The sequence below is a fragment of the Ascaphus truei genome, chromosome 4 (assembly GCF_040206685.1).
Source record: "Ascaphus truei isolate aAscTru1 chromosome 4, aAscTru1.hap1, whole genome shotgun sequence".
Lineage (NCBI taxonomy): Eukaryota > Metazoa > Chordata > Amphibia > Anura > Ascaphidae > Ascaphus > Ascaphus truei.
In genome coordinates, this window is record NC_134486.1 from 98918183 (window position 1) to 98938432 (window position 20250).

General features: G+C 44.3%; 1 protein-coding gene across 2 annotated transcripts in view; it reads right to left on the bottom strand.

Annotated features, from left to right (window-relative positions):
- The window catches only part of RIN2 (Ras and Rab interactor 2), a 151014-nt gene extending 131229 nt beyond the window's left edge, over window positions 1-19785 (bottom strand). For both annotated transcript variants that reach the window (XM_075596257.1, XM_075596256.1), the window contains exon 1: window positions 19391-19785. The gene's annotated coding sequence lies outside the window, so the exon portion shown is untranslated. The remainder of the gene's footprint in view (window positions 1-19390) is intronic.
- Window positions 19786-20250: the final 465 nt, after the last annotated feature.

Below are 20250 nucleotides of genomic sequence, written 5' to 3' on the forward strand. Positions count from 1 at the left end.
AATGTCAGGGAAGCAGGTGTAGGTAGGGGCTGAAACTTAGTGAGAATAGAGAAAACTTCCCTCTATACCCCCACGCACCAAAGGGCGAGGTGTGTGTGAGAAAGAAAGACTGTCATAGGATAGAGCTGCCTCCAGGGCAGAATCAGAGTGTGAGAGCCAAGTTTCTGTCAGTGAAAGAGAGCGGGAAAAGAACAGGTCATGTACGGCCAGTGTTTTGTTTGAGAGCGAGCACACGAAAAAGGGAAAGATGCAAGGGGCGAGCGGGGAAAAGACATCAGGTTGGAAGGGTTTCAGATTCTAGATATTATAGCAGTCGAGAGCAAGTGGGGATATGGCTTGGAGAAATGTCTCCAGCAGCCAAGAGAAGAAGAAGGGATAGGGACAGGAGGTGGGAGGAAGACTTGTACGAGCATATTATGAGGAGAGGCGGTAGGTGGAAGAAGCGAGTACAAAAAGCTATGGAGTTGTTGATTGCAAAGAAGGGGAGAGAGAGTAGCAGGTGTATATAGGAAGGAGAGCTGCGAGGTAGGTTAAAGGGAACAGAGTGTCATTGAGAAAAGATGTGGCAGCAAACAGAAAGGAAAAGAAGGGTGAGCATATTGGAGGATGGGATAGTCAGGAAAGCAAGTCGTGATGAATGCGAGAAAACAAGGAAAAGTATTGGGAGAGACAAAAGTGGGGGATAATAAGTGTAGAATATTAGTGTAGAGGAGGGAGCTCACAGAATATCCTCATGTAGCTGAAGTTGCTGCAGGATCCAGGCAGACGGAAGTCCACCTCCTGTATAACTCCAGCACACTTAAATGTTTTGAAAGTGAATATTGTTTAAGTGCGATGCCTGCCCCTGCCATGCTTCCCCAAACTAAGTTCAAACTTATCCGGCAAACAACTCATGACCTACCAATAAAACAGACCTAATTGTCCATTACAGGATGGACAATTGGCGACAAGGAATTTAAGGTAAAGCAGACTAACCTCTAACATACCAGATCAACACTTGATGAAAGGGGGAGATAAATCAGTCTGGATAGGAGTTAACAGATGACACAATTGAGGTTAACACCAGATAATTAAACAAACACTTGAAAAGGTGTAACTTGGTAAACTGAATATTAGAAGCAGTTTGTCACAGAAGTAGGACAATAACATAGTAATAAGCTTGTAGCCCCACTACTCCTGAATGATTTCTGTTCTGGCCCTTTGGAGAACTAGTTGAAGATCCATGCAGTAGATCATTAATGTTTGCACAAGCAGCAGCAGCAGCAGCAGCAGCAGCAGCCAGTCTCCCAGTGCTAACACTACACATAAATTAAACTGGCACCCCACACATTGCGCTGCTGGGTCACATCCGTGTGTTACAGTCAGAATTCGGAGCGGAGAGAGCGCAGCACAGCAAACATACTTCTCTGGTCTCTCACACAGATGTCACAGACTGTTATTTTTTAAAGTTCCCCACAAAGCGAAACAAACACTTAAAAAAAATAAAAATAAGTATTTTCAGAATCTATTTTGAAAAGTCATAACATTTTCTGTTGCATTTAAAGCCCAGAGTACAGGGCAGGCTTCCTCTGCGTTACTGGGGCAAATAGCAACAGGGAAGGAATATAATATACAGTGATGACAATAAAGTCACCGGAAGCTTTAGCTCACAGTGTTAGGCCTTGTATACATGTATATAGTAGGCACGCGCAACCCAGCGCGTGGAGTCATGCGCGTCTGCTGCACAGGTGTTTCGTGGCCGGCGGGATCTGGAGTAGACACGACCAAGAGCAGCTGTGATTCACAGTTTGGAGTCGGCGGCCTGTGATGTCACGTGCGCGGTTCGCCCTCATTGGCTGAACCGCGCACGTGACCCAGGCCGTCTCGCGATAAAATCAAAAGATTTCGTCTTGTGAAAAATCAGCCGCGCACGCGCGCTCTACGGGCTTAACATTTGCTGAGTCATCCAAGCACCATGTACTGGGGAAAGGGTGTTACTCCATGTGGGCCCACACAGTTAACCCCTCAGCGCCATGGTAATCCCAAAGGTTGGTCACACACAAACACACAGCAGGGGTTCCCGGTGCTGATCCGCATAAATGTCAGCTACAAAAACCAAGAGACATAAGCACCGACTGTTACTTCCTTGTTATTAAATCTCACGTGGCACAATAGGAAGCCACGTCGGAGGACATTGCGGATTCCTATTGGCCCACGTGCCGTGGGAGATTTAAACCTCCATTTTATATCCCTTGCAAGAGATGCTACCAGTGGCACCTTCAGAGGCAAGTATCTCAGTAACAAAGTGGTCCCCAAAGCGGAAATAAACATGGCTTTGCTCCGTAGACCCTCGGTGTCCCACATGTGCAAAAATAAATGAAAAGTAGACGCAACAACACCTTTAATGTAACTAGATTCAATAGAAAACCACCTTCAAATTGAACAATGTATTCATTTCTTCTCTGCAAAAGTAGGTTTTACTTTTCAGAAGAAACTGCAATTCTTATGGGAGACACTTTTTCGGTTCAAGGCTCCCCAAGGCGATCAGGATTTTTCCACGGCGCCCAAAGTAAAAACAAAGGTGTATATACATACCTAACAGTTGCAGTGCGCAGTTGGTATCTCTCTCACACACTCTCTCTCTCTCTCACACACTCTCTCTCTCTCACACTCTCTCTCTCTCACACTCTCTCAGACCTCACACTCTCTCAGACCTCACACTCTCTCAGACCTCACACTCTCAGACCTCACACTCTCTCAGACCTCACTCTCTCTCAGACCTCACTCTCTCTCAGACCTCACTCTCTCTCAGACCTCACTCTCTCTCTCAGACCTCACTCTCTCTCTCTCTCTCTCTCTCTCTCAGACCTCACTCTCTCTCTCTCTCTCTCTCAGACCTCACTCTCTCTCTCAGACCTCACTCTCTCTCTCTCTCAGACCTCACTCTCTCTCTCTCTCAGACCTCACTCTCTCTCTCTCTCAGACCTCTCTCTCTCTCTCTCTCAGACCTCACTCTCTCTCTCTCTCTCAGACCTCACTCTCTCTCTCTCTCTCTCAGACCTCACTCTCTCTCTCTCTCAGACCTCACTCACAAACACACACACACACACACACAAATAAATACACACACAAATAAATACACACACAAATAAATACACACACACACACACAAATACACACACACAAATACACACACACACACACACACACAAATACACACACACAAATACACACACACAAATACACACACACAAATACACACACACACACAAATACACACAAATAAATACAGACACACACACACATTGGAGAGCAGTGGAGAGCAGAGGCAGTGACGGATGTGAGTGACTGGGGGAGGAGGGGGGGAAGGCATGCGATCCGTGCAGGCAGCTCTCTGCACACAGTCACTGGACAGGCAAATGTACAAGTCTCTCCCCCACCCCCCTACCTTCTCCTATCACCTGGGGCAGAAGGGGACCGCACACCGCGCAGACAGAGGAGCCAGGAGCAGGGAGGCAGACACACACACTCACCGTGTGCTCTGCACAAAGCGGAAGCCCCGCCTCCGGCTTCCTCTGACCTGCAGCCAATCCCCTGCGGCCCGGCCGGCATGAAGGAGTGATAGTGGGGAGTGATGATCGGAGGGATGGTGGGGAGGTTAATCGCGGCGCCCCTCTAGGCAAGCCACGGCGCATCAGGGCTCCGCGGCGCACAGATTGGGAACCACTGAGTTATAGGATTGAAGCAGGAGGTCTCTGGAGCGGGACCACATTCATTTAAGCTCCGGGGACCCCCTGCTTCACATAATACTTACATCCATAGTGGGTGCCGGTATCTCTGCAGGTAGCAGCTCCGACGGAGCTTGTTGGGGCTACCATAATGTCGGCTTAAATGTCCTGCGTCTTGCGGGCCAATAGGAAGCCGTGACCTCATCTCTTGTGGCTTCCTATTGGCCCACGTGACGAGGGGCATTTAAAACATGAAGGCGATACCGACACGCCCTATGAAGCTACGTATCTCGGGATGCAGGGGGTCCCCGAAGCTGAAATTAATGGGGTTCAGCTTCAGAGACCCCCCCTGCTTCAATCCTATAAATAAAAAGAAATAAATAAACAGCAACCTAAAGTGCTGCTTTAAAACCGTTTCTTTCATTCCAGAGAAACGATGTCCTGGAAGGTTTTTATAGGCTTATTTCTTTAAAAAAGGAAGAATAATTACTTGACGATATCGGAAACTGGGGAGTTCGCCTTTCACGATGCAGACCCGGTATGGGACTAACAAAGGTAGAAGATATGTATTGTATACGAAATCTAAGCCAAAATATTGATGTAACTGCCATCCACCCACCCCCATTCCTCCCCCCTCTATTAAAACAGACTGCTTCTGTTTTCTGTAACAGCACCGACCCCTCCACCCTTCCTGTTATTAATGTGAATTAAAACAAAAAGAATAGCTGGGGGAAAATAGATGCATGGAAATGTGGGGTGGGGGAGGGGGAAATGAAGGGAGGAATTTTGTGCATACGTGGGTTTCTTTTGTCCTTAATTAAATAATGGTGTCCTTTCCCACAAAGGTATGTTGCAGGTTGTGAATAAGATAAGAGGCATTAACCATGACTTGACAAAAGATGTGCTACCGTATGGGCCAAAATCTTTGCTTGTTATGCGAAATAAGCAATCCAAGCAGTTTTTATATGCTCATTTTTTTTCTTACACATGATTGGAGCAGGGGGTCTCCAGAGCTGAGCCCCATTCATCTCAGCTCTGGGGACCCCCTGCTTCCAGAGATACAGTCCTCCGAAGGGTGTGCCGGTATCTCCTGTAAGTTTAAAGCCCCTGCATCACGTGGGCCAATAGGAAGCGGCGCCCGATGACGTCACTGCTTCCTATTGGCTCGCACGGCGCTTGAAAAGTGGCCATTACGTGAACCCTGGTAGGCGTGTCGGAGTGGCCACCGGAAACCCAGAAGCAGGCGGTCCCCGAAGCTGGAATTAATGGGGTTTAGCTCCAGAGAACCCCTGCTTCAATCCTATGTAAAAAAAATAAAATGAAAATAATTTTTAAATTAAAAAAAAAAAAAAAACAGCCAGCTTGGATTTCCAAATCAAAACGGCAAGGGTCTTTTTCTGCTGAACATTATGAAAACAAGTCCTACAGATACCACGAATTTGGAGTACTACTCTCTGGAACTCGGAATACTCAGAAAAATACTGCCCTGAAATTTAAAAGAAAAGTATTAATTTTTGGGAGGGGCGGGAAAAAAAAAAAAAAAAAACTACTAGCAGTAACCAAGATCGTCCAGGTAATTCTGATCATGTTCTCTGTGTTCTGTACAACCTGATATACCATACCGGTTTTTTTTCTTCTTCTCAGAAATGCGACTCCGTTTGGTCTAAAACTCATCACTTTTCCATGGATTTAATTAATGCCTTTTCCACCTTCCAGAGATTTACTTCCATTTCAATAAGTGTATTTAGGACATTTTCACGGCTGCCTCCTTTCTCCAGCACATGACCCTTTTAATGTAGCTTTTCCTGTTCAGTGTGAAAGGAAAATGAAAACGTTTCTCTATTGGGCTTTATTAATTTCTACTGTCTGTCTGGAAGTTTCATATTGGCATGCCTCATAGTGAGTAACGACACTGACTGGCACTGAGTTTGCAGCAGGGGAGCCTGGTTCAATTCCCGGTGTCGGCTCCTTGTGACCTTGGGCAAGTCACTTTATCTCCCTGTGCCTCAGGCACCAAAAAATTGATTGTAAGCTCCACGGGGCAGGAACCTGTGCCTGCAAAATGTCTCTGTAAAGTGCTACATAAAACCAGCAGCGCTATACAAGAACATGCTATTATTATTTTCCATTTAAGTTGAGCCCACCTATTTTCTGGAGATGCGGTACAGTACTTCTGTTTAGACATGGCCAGTGACCTAGAAACCCCTTATACATGTGTAACGGTGTTTCTGGCCTAGCCTGACCCACCCAATCTCACATTGGCCCCTGTGGTCTAACCAGTCCCCATTACAGTGTAGTGTCTGGTGGTGCACCTGTTGGCAACAGGACTCCTGAGTCTCCCGCATGATGTTGTGTGGGGATTGCCAACCCAGACAGGCAGCTGAGGTAGTGTGCATGAGTCCTACCTATATCCAGTGCAGCGCCTCCACCTCACCAGGATCCCAGCGTCCGCTTGTGGATGGTCCTGGTGAGGAACTCCTCTGTGGTGCACTCCTCTGTGTAATCTCTCCACACTTACACACGAGGGTATGATTTAACAAGATCATCTTTATTGACTTGCGGCGGGCCAGCTGCCCCTCACAGTGGGTGTACTCAGCCGCTCATGTTCACCGCACTTCCCTTTGAAAAGTGTCCTTTCCCAAATTGGTGGATTCCCTATCTCCCCTTAGGGAGATAGTCCCTGTGCCAGGTCCCTGGTCACAGTCTTATGAGCTGTCTCCTCCCAAGTCTGTACTCAGACTTTCTCCTTGCTTCATCATCTACTACCAGCTCTACTGATGAGCCTCTGAACACACTAACTTTTGAGCAGTGCTGTGCCTTATGTATCCTCTGGGGGCTGGCACAACTCTGACATCACTAATCATGGATTCAGAGCATGTGACCACTCTCTTCCATACATAGGGCACCTCACCAGGGTGTTAGGGCAAACCTCCATAATTACTGCTGGCATGCCCATAACTTACCTGGCCTTACTGTCAGCAGGAGAGATGACTGTAATCCATTTTACAGCATGGTTACACATGTTTCTCACAATGCAAATATTTCTAGATGTCAACCCAACCGGATTGTATAAAATCAGGTATATAACCCTTTGAAAGTATATTGCTTTAAACAGATTGTGTTAGTACTGTAGCAGTAGCATTGTAGCAATTTATAGTGTTAGCAAGATTTAAAAGCAGACATTGGTAAGAAAAGATTTAAAGTATGTGATAGTGCAGTGTATTTTGGGTGTGCAGAAAAAGGAAATACTGTGTCAGTGCTTGTAGTTTTTCTGACAGTGTTGTCATACTATTGGTATATCACTGTCATTAGTATTCTGGGAAGATCACCAAGCATAAGCTTTTACTCAAACTCCTGCAAAAATAAAGCGTAAAAAAAAAAAAAGGAAAACTAATTATTGATATATTTATCCAGCACATAATAGCTATCTTTTGAGAAATCGAGAACACACACACACACACACGATCACTTCAAAAAGTTCACCAAGGCCAAAGGCATTTCAACAATCACAAAAATCAGTGTGTTCATTGGGGTTTCCCCTTACCTTTCTTAGAAAATCAGATGCTTGACATACCATTCACCTTTATGCTTACCTATGAAAAATGCTTTCTATGCCGGCACATATAACACACAGTTAAAACAGAGATGCAGGTTCAATCTAGTTATAGCTCGTTTGAAATCCCCTCCTTGCAAATTTACGTACTCAAGTAATACTGTGGGGGTTCGGTATCAATGTCACCCAGCTGCACCTAGAGAAAACACAAATCTACTTGGAAGCAGTGACAATTTTTATCTTTGATAAATCTGGTTCTGGCTTTGCAGCCAGAAGACCTTGATATAAAAACATCACTAGTTTGCCCAGGTCAGCACAGATCAGCAGTGCTGGTGTAAAAATGGTCCTACCAACTTTGTTAAGAACCCCTGGTTTAGAAAATGTTACAGAGCTGGGCTACCGAGGAGGTCAGTAATGGCCGAGCTGGTGTGGACATCAGTGCCTGGAGGAGCATAGTCCAAGAAAAGGCCTACACCCTGTGCCTAAATTGTAAACACTGTTGCTGGCAGAGAGGCGAGGAAGTCTTCCTGGTCGATACCATGACCTTCCAGTGAGCCACAGCCTGCAAACCTCTATCTCCAGCGTATTGACAGCCATTTTGAGATGAGGTTAGAGACAGTAAGGCCGCGCTTGTAGTGCTGGTGACGCGATCGATGACGTCTCCCGTCGCCGTCTGCGATAGTTTGGTTTTTAGCGACCGTCGACAATGACGTCACCAAAGGGGGCGGGCCGCGGTCTCTGATTGGTTTAGAGAGTCACGTGGCGATGGTCTCTAAAAAATCAAATAGACCCGGCTACCAAATTTTGCCGCGACGTCGATCCGTCGCGCTTACTATAAGCGCTGGCGTCATTGTATTTGTTTTTGAGCGACGTCGTGTCACCGTCGCAAGGCACTATAAGCGCAGCCTTAGACTTAAACTGCAATTACCCAACTCAATGAAACCATGGACAAGAATTATGGTCACTGTCTCTTCTCTGTGACTATCTGTTCCTTTCACCTTTCAGAGCCTTAAAGAAGAAGTGTGATTTGGGAAAGAAAAAATAAATAAAAAAAAGAAAAGAAACAAACAAAAAAGTGTACATGACCAGACAGATAGTACCATATTTTTTCCCCAACAAAATCTGACTTCAATAAATGTTGTTCTTCGGTTTGCCAGTGCATCAGATGGACTTTATAGACTAGACATTCCTCTCCCAGAATGCCCTGGTTTGGCTCATCCACTTTTTTTTAGGGGGGGGGGGGGTAAATTGAGGAATCTCTCTTTCAAGTTACTGCAATTCCAGCTGCATCTGATACAGTCAGCCATATTGTTCTATCCCATGCATCGTGCCTCCCATTTAAAAAAACACTTGAAGGTAGTTTAGGAATGCAAAGAAGAATTGTCAGCTGTCGTTTCTTTCACACAACGGGGGCACTCAGAGGCATTATGGCAGACAGCAGGTGTAACTCCAGGACTCCTCTTAACCATACAGACAACTGAATCATTTTATTTTGTTTCTAGTAGAAGCAATGCATTTATATTAAATATCATGTGAGGTGTATAATTGACCTTTTAAATTGTATATACTTTTAGTGCTAAAAGAGGCAATCCCGGCGGCACTTTAAAAAAACATTGTTTTAATATATGCAGACTTTGATTACCTTTATTGAAAAGTAATTACCTAAGCTGCCGATTGGTTCTTTCTCCCGTGATCGATTAGCAAATATTCTGCTTCCCAGGGTTCACTAAATAGCTGCCTTTCAGGTTCAATCAATCCTTCAGTCAGTGTAACTCAGCAGCTACAATGTATTCTTATATGACTACGGCAACAGTACTCAAACTGCTGGGAATTTTGGCAACAAATTATCACAAACAGGAAAGTGTTACACTGCTAGGGAAGTGGGCTAATAAAGATAGCGTACTGCAGGGGGAGTTTGCTAAAGCCCGGTATAAAAACAGAAAGGATGATCAGTATATTAAAACACGTAAAAAAAAAAAAGAATGTAGTAAGTATTATCTAATATTACTGAACTGATTTATTAAAAAACAAAAACAGTAAGATATCTCTGTGTCCCACATAATGATTACATGAAAAGGGAAATAGCCACCATAGTGTAGTGGCTATTTCCCTATTCATTTAATCATTATGTGGGACACAGAGGTCTGGTTTGAACATGTTTAGCGTGTTCCCTCTGTCTCCCAGTGTAGTGGCATTTGAGGGGACCCTTGGCTAGGTGCATATTACACATAATTTTATTTAGATTAATAAATTATTCAGCACCATTTCATTAGATTTACATTCATTACATGACACAGTTGGTAGTTATACAATGACAATATCATAATGATTATATACACACTTACACATATATAGACACACAAAAGTATATGTGTTAGTACAATATACACACATATTTCACTTTAATAGGGTATATTATTGGCACATTATAAGGCACACATATCTTAATATATAAAATCGAAAGGTTAGTGCTAGCTGCGGTGAATCTGATTGGTCCTCAGCCTCTGGCCAATCAGATTGGTGGCTCTGATGTCACCCAACTGCCACTCTCTCTGCCCTCGGCCACACACATACTCTCTCTCGTCTCTCTCTCTCTGTCTCTCTCTGTCCTCTTCCCCCCCCCATCACACTCACCCTCAAGGGCGCCCTGCACCGGCTCCCGGATGGTGGGGAAGCTCGGCGCGGCCCTCCTGCCCCAGCCGCCAACGCTCACTTCCCTCCCTCCCTCCCTGGCGCTCACTTCCCTCCCCGGCGGGGGGACAGGCAGTGGGCAGGCAGCATCCGGAAGGACCCCCTTCCCCTCCCCCTCCGCACCCTCCTATACCGCTCCCCGGTGTCTCCCTCACCTCTCTCTCTCCCTCTCCATTTGTTCCTCTCACTCCAAAGCCAGCTCTGCACGTTCGCACCGGCACATCCCCATCGAATCTGCGGCTCCGGTTAAAACTGCGTCACTAGGAGATGGGTTTTTTTTTTTTTTGGGCGCCTTTTTGTGTGCTGAGGTGATCAGGAAAATGGCGCCAGAGTGGGTAAGATGGCGGCGCACAGCGGACAGGCCGGGGGTGGGTGAGGAAATGCAGGGTGAGGAATCCATGCCTTTGACGCCCCCCCTTCCTTTGACGCCCCCCCCCCTGCCCTTCACACCCCCCCCTGCCTTTCAAGCCCCCCCTGCCCTTCACGCCCCCCCTGCCCTTCACGCCCCCCCTGCCTTTCAAGCCCCCCCTGCCTTTCAAGCCCCCCCTGCCTTTCACGCCCCCCTTCCTTTCAAGCCCCCCCTGCCTTTCAAGCCCCCCCTGCCTTTCACGCCCCCTCCCTGCCTTTCAAGCCCCCCCTGCCTTTCAAGCCCCCCCTGCCTTTCACGCCCCCTCCCTGCCTTTCATGCCCCCACCCCCCTCCCTGCCTTTCACGCCCCCCGTCCCCTCCCTGCCTTTCACGCCCCCGTCCCCTCCCTGCCTCCGGGCAACGCCGGGTATATCTATATATATTTAAAAATGTATTATCTATTTCACACAAATATAAAATTATTTCAAAATATATTCAATTGGATTGTTGGCTCTTTGGTTTGTTTTCCTTAGTTTTTTTCAATTACTGTTGGTATAATGTAATTAGTTGATTTATCTGAATATAAAGCATATCAGTATGACATGTTTAGTTTAAGTTCCAATATATCCATTCATTCAAGGGTATATACATATATAATTATTGATAGGTTGGATATTATCTATTTCAGATTTATTTACTTTGTTGGCCATTCTTCCATTTACACATGTCATAATTATGTCAATTTTTGTTCTCCGTGCTGGACACATATTGAGATATGGGATCAATAACCCCATTTAATATCAAATTGTGACATCACAAAATAATAATATTTATATTGATAGTTAAATGGTTCATACATCAAATTGATATAGTTTAAACATGCTCGTTCATATAAATCATCCCATTTATTGGTCATTCATAATCAATATTCATATTTAACAATTATTTGATATTTAATATTGTTTAATTAGTTATTTAATAATTAATCTAATTTGTATTATTATTCTTATTTGAAATTCTAATATATATAATTTTCACATTATTATTTATTTCCCCGGGGGCAGTTCTTTTTCATTTCTTCTTCTTTTTTTGTGTATAATTACATACTATTAATTACTTATATTTAATATTAAGTTTGTATTATGTAATCAAATTTATCAAGCCTTCACATTTATTGTAATGATATTAGAACTATTTATAGTTATGATTTTCATCATATTTATATTATAATAATCCTTTTTCTCGACATTTCTACAATTATATTATTAGTAAGATCTTTGGATGGATATGTATGTGTATGATGTATGTGTATGATGTATGTGTATGATGTATGTGTATGATGTATGTGTATGATGTATGTGTATGATGTATGTGTATGATGTATGTGTATGATGTATGTGTATGATGTATGATGTATGTGTATGATGTATGTGTATGATGTATGATGTATGTGTATGATGTATGTGTATGATGTATGTGTATGATGTATGTGTATGATGTATGTGTATGATGTATGTGTATGATGTATGTGTATGATGTATGTGTATGATGTATGATGTATGTGTATGATGTATATGATGTATGTGTATGATGTATGTGTATGTGTATGATGTATGTGTATGATGTATGTGTATGATGTATGTGTATGATGTATGTGTATGATGTATGTGTATGATGTATGTGTATGATGTATGTGTATGATGTATGTGTATGATGTATGTGTATGATGTACACCCCGTTGATATACTACATGAACACCCATTGATACATCACAGATTGTTATATAGTTGTACTATCTGAGAGATAAAAACCTGCCGCTCATTCCTCTCACCACCCCCTCCTCCCCCCATTCCCCTCGTCTCTCTCCGCCTCCCCCCACCCATGCGCTGCTGTGGTCCTTCTCCCCCCTCTGCGCAGGTCCGGTCTTCCCCCCCCCCCGCGCAGCACACAGTGCCCCACACACCGTGAGACACACACACACACACACACACAGTATGCCACACACAGTATCCCCCCCCCACACACACAGTGTCACACACACACTGTCCCGTCCCCCCACACACACACAGTGTCACACACACACACACACACGTGTCTCACACACACACAGTGTCACACACATGTCCTCGGGCACCCCCAACAACTGCAGTGAGGACCCGCCCATTCCCCCCACCGGCGGACACCAGCCACCTCCGCGCTCCCACCGGTCCAGAAGGCGCCTCTCTCTTGTCCGGGCTCTCTGACTGGTCGGTCCCGGGTGGGGGGCGGAGCATGCAGCGGAGGCCGCCGAGCGCACGGCAACCCGGAACGGGCGCGAGCCGGCGTCGGGATGAGGCTGAAGTGCCCGATGAGCGGGAGCAGCCGCAGGCTGGAGCCGCAGCGTGCGCAGGCCGCTGGAGAACACGTGCAACGCGCATTTGACGGGGGCACCGGGGAAAGGGGGGGGCAGGGTCCGGGGTGGACCGACACAGGGGGCAGTGGGGGGGTGACACCTGGGGGGCAGGTGGAGGTGATACCCGGGGCAGGGGGCCTCAGCGGGACACAGGGACAGAGTGGTGTGACCGGGGTGAGGGGGGTTGGTGGTGGGGGGGAGAGGTGAGGCCAGCGCCGAGGAGCGGCGGGCAGTAGTGGTGTGGATGGTCCTGCTAAGTGAGATTCCTAATCCAAGTGAGGGCAAGAGGTGCAATGTGAGGGGTGGGGTGAGGGGGGTGGGGGGTGCGTCCGTGGCCAATGACACAGGGGGAACACAGGGCCAATCACACAGGGGGAAGACATACACACACAAACATTATTTGATTTTTTGGTTGTTTATATTGTTAACATTGTATTAAGTGACATCATCTATTGTATAATCTTTGCTCTTTTCAGATGAACTTATCTGGTGGTTTTCTTTATTTCTTTTTAGACAATGTATATGTTGTCACTTTAAACTGAGTACTAATAGGATAAATTATCTAGCACAGATGACCTGAATTAATTATTCAAATAATTTTATCTGCATTCATTCAATTGGACTGAGGCATTATAAATAGTAAGCCATTACAAGTGCAAGTCCATCCCCTGATGAAATCCGCTGAGCCGGAAGAAACGCGTAGGGTCACGTGGTTTGTGAGCTACGGTGGTGGAGCAGTTCAGACGCCAGATGCCAGACAGGAAGTTTCCTGAGTTACTCCCAGGACTATCCGTGCTGAATGGGAACTACAGGCTGTACATTCGGGCTGCCGGAGAGAGATTGAGACAGTAACACCAGCAGCAGTGAAGCACCATTGTGTATACACAGCAAGACGGAACAAACTAGCTGCAGTCTGACACATGCTGGCGCATGGGCTTGCCCCATACAACGCTCTTAAATTATTGGCAAAGTGTGAGTGTGCATTTGTCTTTGTTCGTGTTATTAAACCTTAATCATTGGATTTTACACATGGATCGGGCGCTTTTCCTCTTTTTTCTTTTCTAATAGGTATCTGCTGGGAGGTTGTTGACCCCAAGGAAGAAGCTGCCCGGACCACAAAATTCTTTTAAGGTTACCCAATTTTGGGGTACAGGATATTAGACTTTTATTTGGTCATTGGTACAATTTTGAACATTTTTTTGAACATATTTTACATTTTTACCCCCTTTTTTTATTATATATATTTTTCATTGTCATTATTAGTTGCACATTTTTTTAATGGTCACTTTCACAGGCGCTGTCTATTCCTTTTATCAATCCAATCAATCAATCAATCAATATATATATACATATATACACATACACACACACACACACACACACACACACACACACACACACACACACACACACACACACACACACACACACACACACACACACACACACACACACACACACACACACACACACACACACACACACACACACACACACACATACATATACATATACACACACACACACACACACACACACACACACACACACACACACACACACACACACACACACACACACACACACACACACACACACACACACACACACACACACACACAGGGAACCATGTTAAAAATGGTTTTTGAAGCAAAAAGTGGCACTGTGTGCTCATTTGCATGTCATTTCCCAGAATCCCTTGCTGCAGTGGAAGTGCTGTGTGATAATGGTGAAAGGCGGGGTTACAGACCTGCCTAAGACATGCAGATGAGCATACAGTTGTATTTGCATATTTGCTTTGCTGTGGAGGGTTTTGTCACTTTTTTTACTCACCATAACTTAACTCATATATATATAGATATAGATATAGATATAGATATAGATATATATCTATATATATATATAGATATAGATATTCTTACTGGTACAGACAAGGCAACTTTATCCACTTTAAGCTCCATAAAACCATTAACCATAGGGACAAAAATAATGTAATTTAAGTGGACTTGTCCCAACACACACAGATCTTTTCTTATATTCACCTCTAAAATCCATGTTTACCTATTGGCAGAAGTTAACCAGAGTGGAAACCGACTTCAGATGATGCTACTGGAAGAACAAAAAAGTGGCCTTGTGTCTCTTAAGGCTAAGATTGTAGTCCCACACGACAAGAACAAATTGCAGAATCCTTATGAGTCCGCCCTTGGTGTGCGCATGACTGAGCGTGATGGCGCGACAGCATTTTGAAAAGACAACATTTTTAGTCTTTTCAAGCGACGGCCGCGTCACGCGAGTGGTTCAGCCAATCGCGGTGAACCAGCCTCGTGACACGTCCACCAAGCCTCCCCAATCACTTCCAGCTGAATTCACCCATCGCTCGGGCGAGAGGCGCCCAAGATGCGAAGCGCATGCACTATAAATCTCAGCAGAAGTCATTGCTTGCAACTGACAGGACAAAGAAAGTTTGAGAGCAGAGTCACAAATCAGGTACATTTGTGTGTGATCGCCGGTAGCTTAAATCACACATTTGTCAAAATTACATTCAAAGACACAAAAAGTCCTTGGATTTTCACAGCAATAAAATAATCATCAAGACATAAATCTAATTTTGCAGACAGATAAAAAGTCACAAGAAAAATCTAACTTACTCAGCAAATATTGTCAGGCAAACTGCCTTTTCAATTCCCACCCCCAAATAATTGATAACATGTACATTACTGGATCTACAAATGTGTAAGACTTTATTTGAAAGAAAACACAAAGGAAGAGGTGATGAAGAGGAGAGCAGCTCTTTAACATGAGAACTCTGATGTCGTCCCCCTCCTGCAATTTTTTTGTAAAGATTTCTTCACCATACCATGCAGCAGGATGCCAGTTTCTAGCAGTACGGCTTATATCTGAGAGGGAGGCAATTCAAGATTCAGCACTTTGAATTAATTGCAAGGATGAAAGCCGTGAGGGAGGGACCCAGCCCTGGGAACCAGAACAAGTTGCTCTTATTTCAGACACTTATGACCAAAATAGCCTCAGGGGACTGGAAGCATCAATCACCATTTCTGATAGCCCTCACAGTACACTTCTAACGCCCCAAGCTCCTAAATCATAGAACTAAATGGTAGTGATATTTTTAATAGGTTATACAGTATGTAGGCGGTTGATGCCTGCATAAATAAGATCAGTAAAAATATTTAACAAATGCATTCTGACCATGTTTGTTAACATTGTAAACGTGAAGTTTAGGGAAGGTTTTAACCATGGTTATCTTTTCTTTATTAGTTTACTGGTTCTATTGGCCCTTACACAGGGAATGGGTGAGACTAAAACCTTAAAAGGAAATTACCCCCTCGATTACCTTTCGTATGGCGTAAACAAGAGTTACCCCTCACACGCCCCTGTTGACAGTTCATGTTAAATCAAAGGGAAATACGTTGGCTTTTTTTTTTTTTTTTAACATCAAACACTTTGTTTTATCTATAATGCCTATCACGCCATTATTTCTCTTTGACCTATGTGGGACTTCACATTCTACTTATGTCAGATTTAAAGTGCATGCTAAGGCACCTGCTGCAGCTGTGTCACCTTAATCTTTAAAAGGTGCAATCTCCCCCCCCCAATATTATCCATTTTGAAAGTGAGCTCCATGTTACATACTGCAGTAGATGAGGTTGAAAAAATATATATGTCCATCTAGTTCAGGAAGCAAAAAGTTGATTGGTAAGTTGAATCGCGTGAAGTCCCCAAAAAGCACTGACAGCTCACCAAAATAGAAAATAAAACTGTTTAATGAAGACTACATAAAAAGGAACATCAGGACAAACAAAAAACCTGTTACATAACTACCCTAATCTAGTTCAACCTATGTTAAAGCAGCACTTTAACAGGAGTAAAGTGTGCTAAAGTGTAGCGCCCTTTTGTGGATCTGGATGTAAGTGACGGTTTAGCAGCCATATTCATTAGGCAAAACCAGGCTGTAAAAGTATTGTGAAGAAATCTTAAAAAAAAATAATGTAAAATATACAAGTCGGGAGCAATCCCCCAGATGTGCTGATAGCAGTGACATGTTTAAAGGGTTTTAATCTTGGTGACGGATGCCTTGTAAAATACCAATTATTTTGGTATAACACATTTTTAAAGTAAATTTGTTAACATGGTCAGCGAAGACTTCGAAGGGCTATCGTTTCCTCTGGCTACTCCATTTTGCCCATCACTGTGTTTTCAACAAGTGCTTGCACCGGTAAAAAAACCCACCATCTCTCTCACGAGAGATAGTTACATTCTTTACACCAGTGGTGCGCAAACTGGGGGGGGGGGGGGGCGAAATTCTCTACGGGGGACGCGGTAGTTACAGAGGGCCTGCTCTCTTCCTGAAGGCATTTAAATTTAATGCCGGGAGAACGACGAAGGCCTCTGTAACTTCTCCTACCTTTGCTCAAACGGCTCGCCATGGCAACGCGGCGTTAAATGATGCTGCGGGGTCACGTGAGGCCCCATGGCCATGGCTTCAGAACGCCGGAGCCAAGGTAAGGAGGGCGGGGGGCGCAAGCTGCCAGGGGGGCGCAGGGGAAAAAGATTGTGCACCCCTGCTTTACACAATGCTTTTTGGCAGACGACATGGGACTGCACGAGTGCCACAGGTCTGTCAGATCTCAATTGCGTGTGTGTAGCGACTTGAACGTTAGTGTAGGGGGCTTCACTTCTGTTTTGAAAGGGTTCATCTCCGCCTACAAAATGAACATTAATAGCATGTACATAATAGGACCTCTAAAGACTCGTCCATCGTAATCGCGACGCGAACGAGAGACGGCTCCTGCACTATGGACTTAGCCTTATACATCAAATTGAAATAGAAACTCATCACAAACATACAGTCAACTATCTCACGTAGGAGCCGTGCCTGTCGTCATGTTTTTGGAGACATTTCATGCATAATGCATCAATATTTGATTACTGGAGTTTTGGGACAAGGGCAGTTTTGTCCGTTAGTCCAATAAGCAAAATGATTCTAAAAGAACAAGATGGGTTTGCTTTCTTCTAGACCAATAATATAAATACAAGACGCATATCTCAGTTCAGTAGTTTTACATAGGTTGAACTTGATGGACATAAGTCTTTTTTCAACCTCAAATTCAACCAAGCAGCAGTCCTACAGAAGATGTGAAGACTATATATTGGATTAACATCTGATAGTGAATGGCAGTTATGGTTGAAGTAGATTTGGGATAAAGGCTGTGGCTTCTCAAATCCAAGTCCTGTTTCGAATTCGATGTAACTGCGACTAGAATTGTGTAGAAGAAGGAAGAACCGGATTGTAAAGGGTTCCAGATAGACAGGACTACACTATAAAGTAAGTGTCCAAAATGATGAGCAATATAAACAAAAGTGCAGCCTGCAGAGCACATAGCAAGCATATTCTCTTCTGTAGAGTTACTGCGTGATCTACTGCCTGTGCTGCTCTGCGAGTATGATCTGCAAAGTATTACTAGAAATTATTGAATGAATGAGAAAACCAGTGGTATTGTGCGTGTGCTTTCATGATCACAGATCTCTTTTTCAGATGTGCACTTCTATTTGCCAAGGGCAACACAGCTGAAAAAGACGTTTCTTTCATTCCAAAGGTTCATGTCAATTCCACCTGTATAGAATACAGAGGCAGAGAGAGGCAGAGAGAGGCAGAGAGAGGCAGAGAGAGGCAGAGAGAGGCAGAGAGAGGGGCAGAGAGAGGGGCAGAGAGAGGGGCAGAGAGAGTGTGTGTGTGTGTTTTAAACCCCACTTTTGCAGAGGCCAGTGCAGCCCCATGGATTAATGTACCTACTTTGTCACAGGCGTTCAGACAGGTTCTGTGTAACTGACAGGAGAGCATTAACCCCTCCATCCCAGGTCTTCTACATACAAGCACTGACAATGTTCCCATTTCAAGGCATTTTGGTCCTTTTTGAGTTTGACTATAATGTCTAGCATTTGTAATTTTCCTAAAGTGGCTGACACACCAAACACCTGTGATATATATATATATATATATATATATATATATATATATATATATATATATATTTTTAAAGCACCTGGATACTTTCACAGATAATGTCTAAATCCCAACACTTTTCTAAATTGTGTTGTGCTGGATAATACATTATTATTGAATCCTCAGCAGTGAAGAGGTTAAAAAAAAAGTATTTTTGTTTACATAAAAGTATGGTTTGCATGCAGGCTTCTGAAAATACGGACAATTAAATAAAAAAACAAACACAGAGAGAGAAGCTGTAATAAATGCCAGAGCCACTCAATATCTCCTGTGCTAAGTAACCAACCCCCTGCAGTGCATTTTTTGCTCCAGTCATCTCTTTTGTATTACAGAGTACATGGCTATCTTCACGGATTTACATACATACATAGCCGAGGGTTACATTTTATTTGCCAAATGGTGCAAAAACTGCTGGTGGAAAAAACCAAAACTATTCATGGTGAGGAGGTCTTCACTCTGTGATCCATTCCCAACGACAACAGGCTGAAATCAAATACCCAAGCCACAAATAAGTACAATCAGCCCGTGAGCCTGGAATCACTGGCAGCTTGCTCATGAATAGGATTCTCCACACAATGCTGCACTGACCAGCTCACATCTCACAAGGCTTCTTTTGGGAAGCTGGTCCTGCTGTCTCCAGCACCTCCTCCCCCCCTGATTGCACTGCCTCCTCTTACCTTCCAGTGTGATAAGGAGGGCTGCTTATTCCTGGGCTGCTGTGGGTAGGCTGCTGCAGATGCTTCTCCCAGTCCCCTTCCCTCTCTCTCTCTCTGTGTGTGTGTGTGTGCCCTCAGTGCTATGTGCCGGGAGTTTCCGTGCCCCCCACAGCAGAATGAAGCTTCTCTCTCCCCCTTGGGAGGATCAGAATAAGCAGCAACTCTCATGCAGCTGATCCCAAGGCGCATGTGCACCTCCCTCCCCCTCCTCTGACTCCCTTAACCCCACGCAGGCACAACAATGACAGTAGTAAGGAGGAGGCAGAGTGTATTGGGCTAAAAGCAAACTTTGCCCTGCTTTAGTTTTCCCGTCACGTGTGGAGAGCTCTTGTACTTCTGTTCCACCTGGATGTGATGTACAGTTTCCATGCTCTGTCTGGTTGGGCTTCTTTGAGGTGTCTCCTGGTTACACATTTAAAAAAAAAAAGTGTTGCAGAGTTATTATTGGAAGAGTTTTATTAACACACACACACCTTCATATTTGTGTGTGTGTGTATATATATATATATCTACTTGCCACCTAGTACCAAACGTGTGCTGCTTGGGCCAATATTTACTCGCCCGGGGGTTAAATCCACTCGCCCGGGGCGAGCAAATGTATAGGTTTGTCGAACACTGTATATATGTGTATATATATATATATATATATATATATATATATATATATATATGTATATATATATATATATATATATATATATATATGTAACGGATTTTCTGACCTAGCCTGACCCACCCAATCTCACATTGGCCCATGTGGTCTAACCAGTCCCCATTACATGGATGTGTCTGGTGGTGCACCTGTTGGCAACAGGACTCCT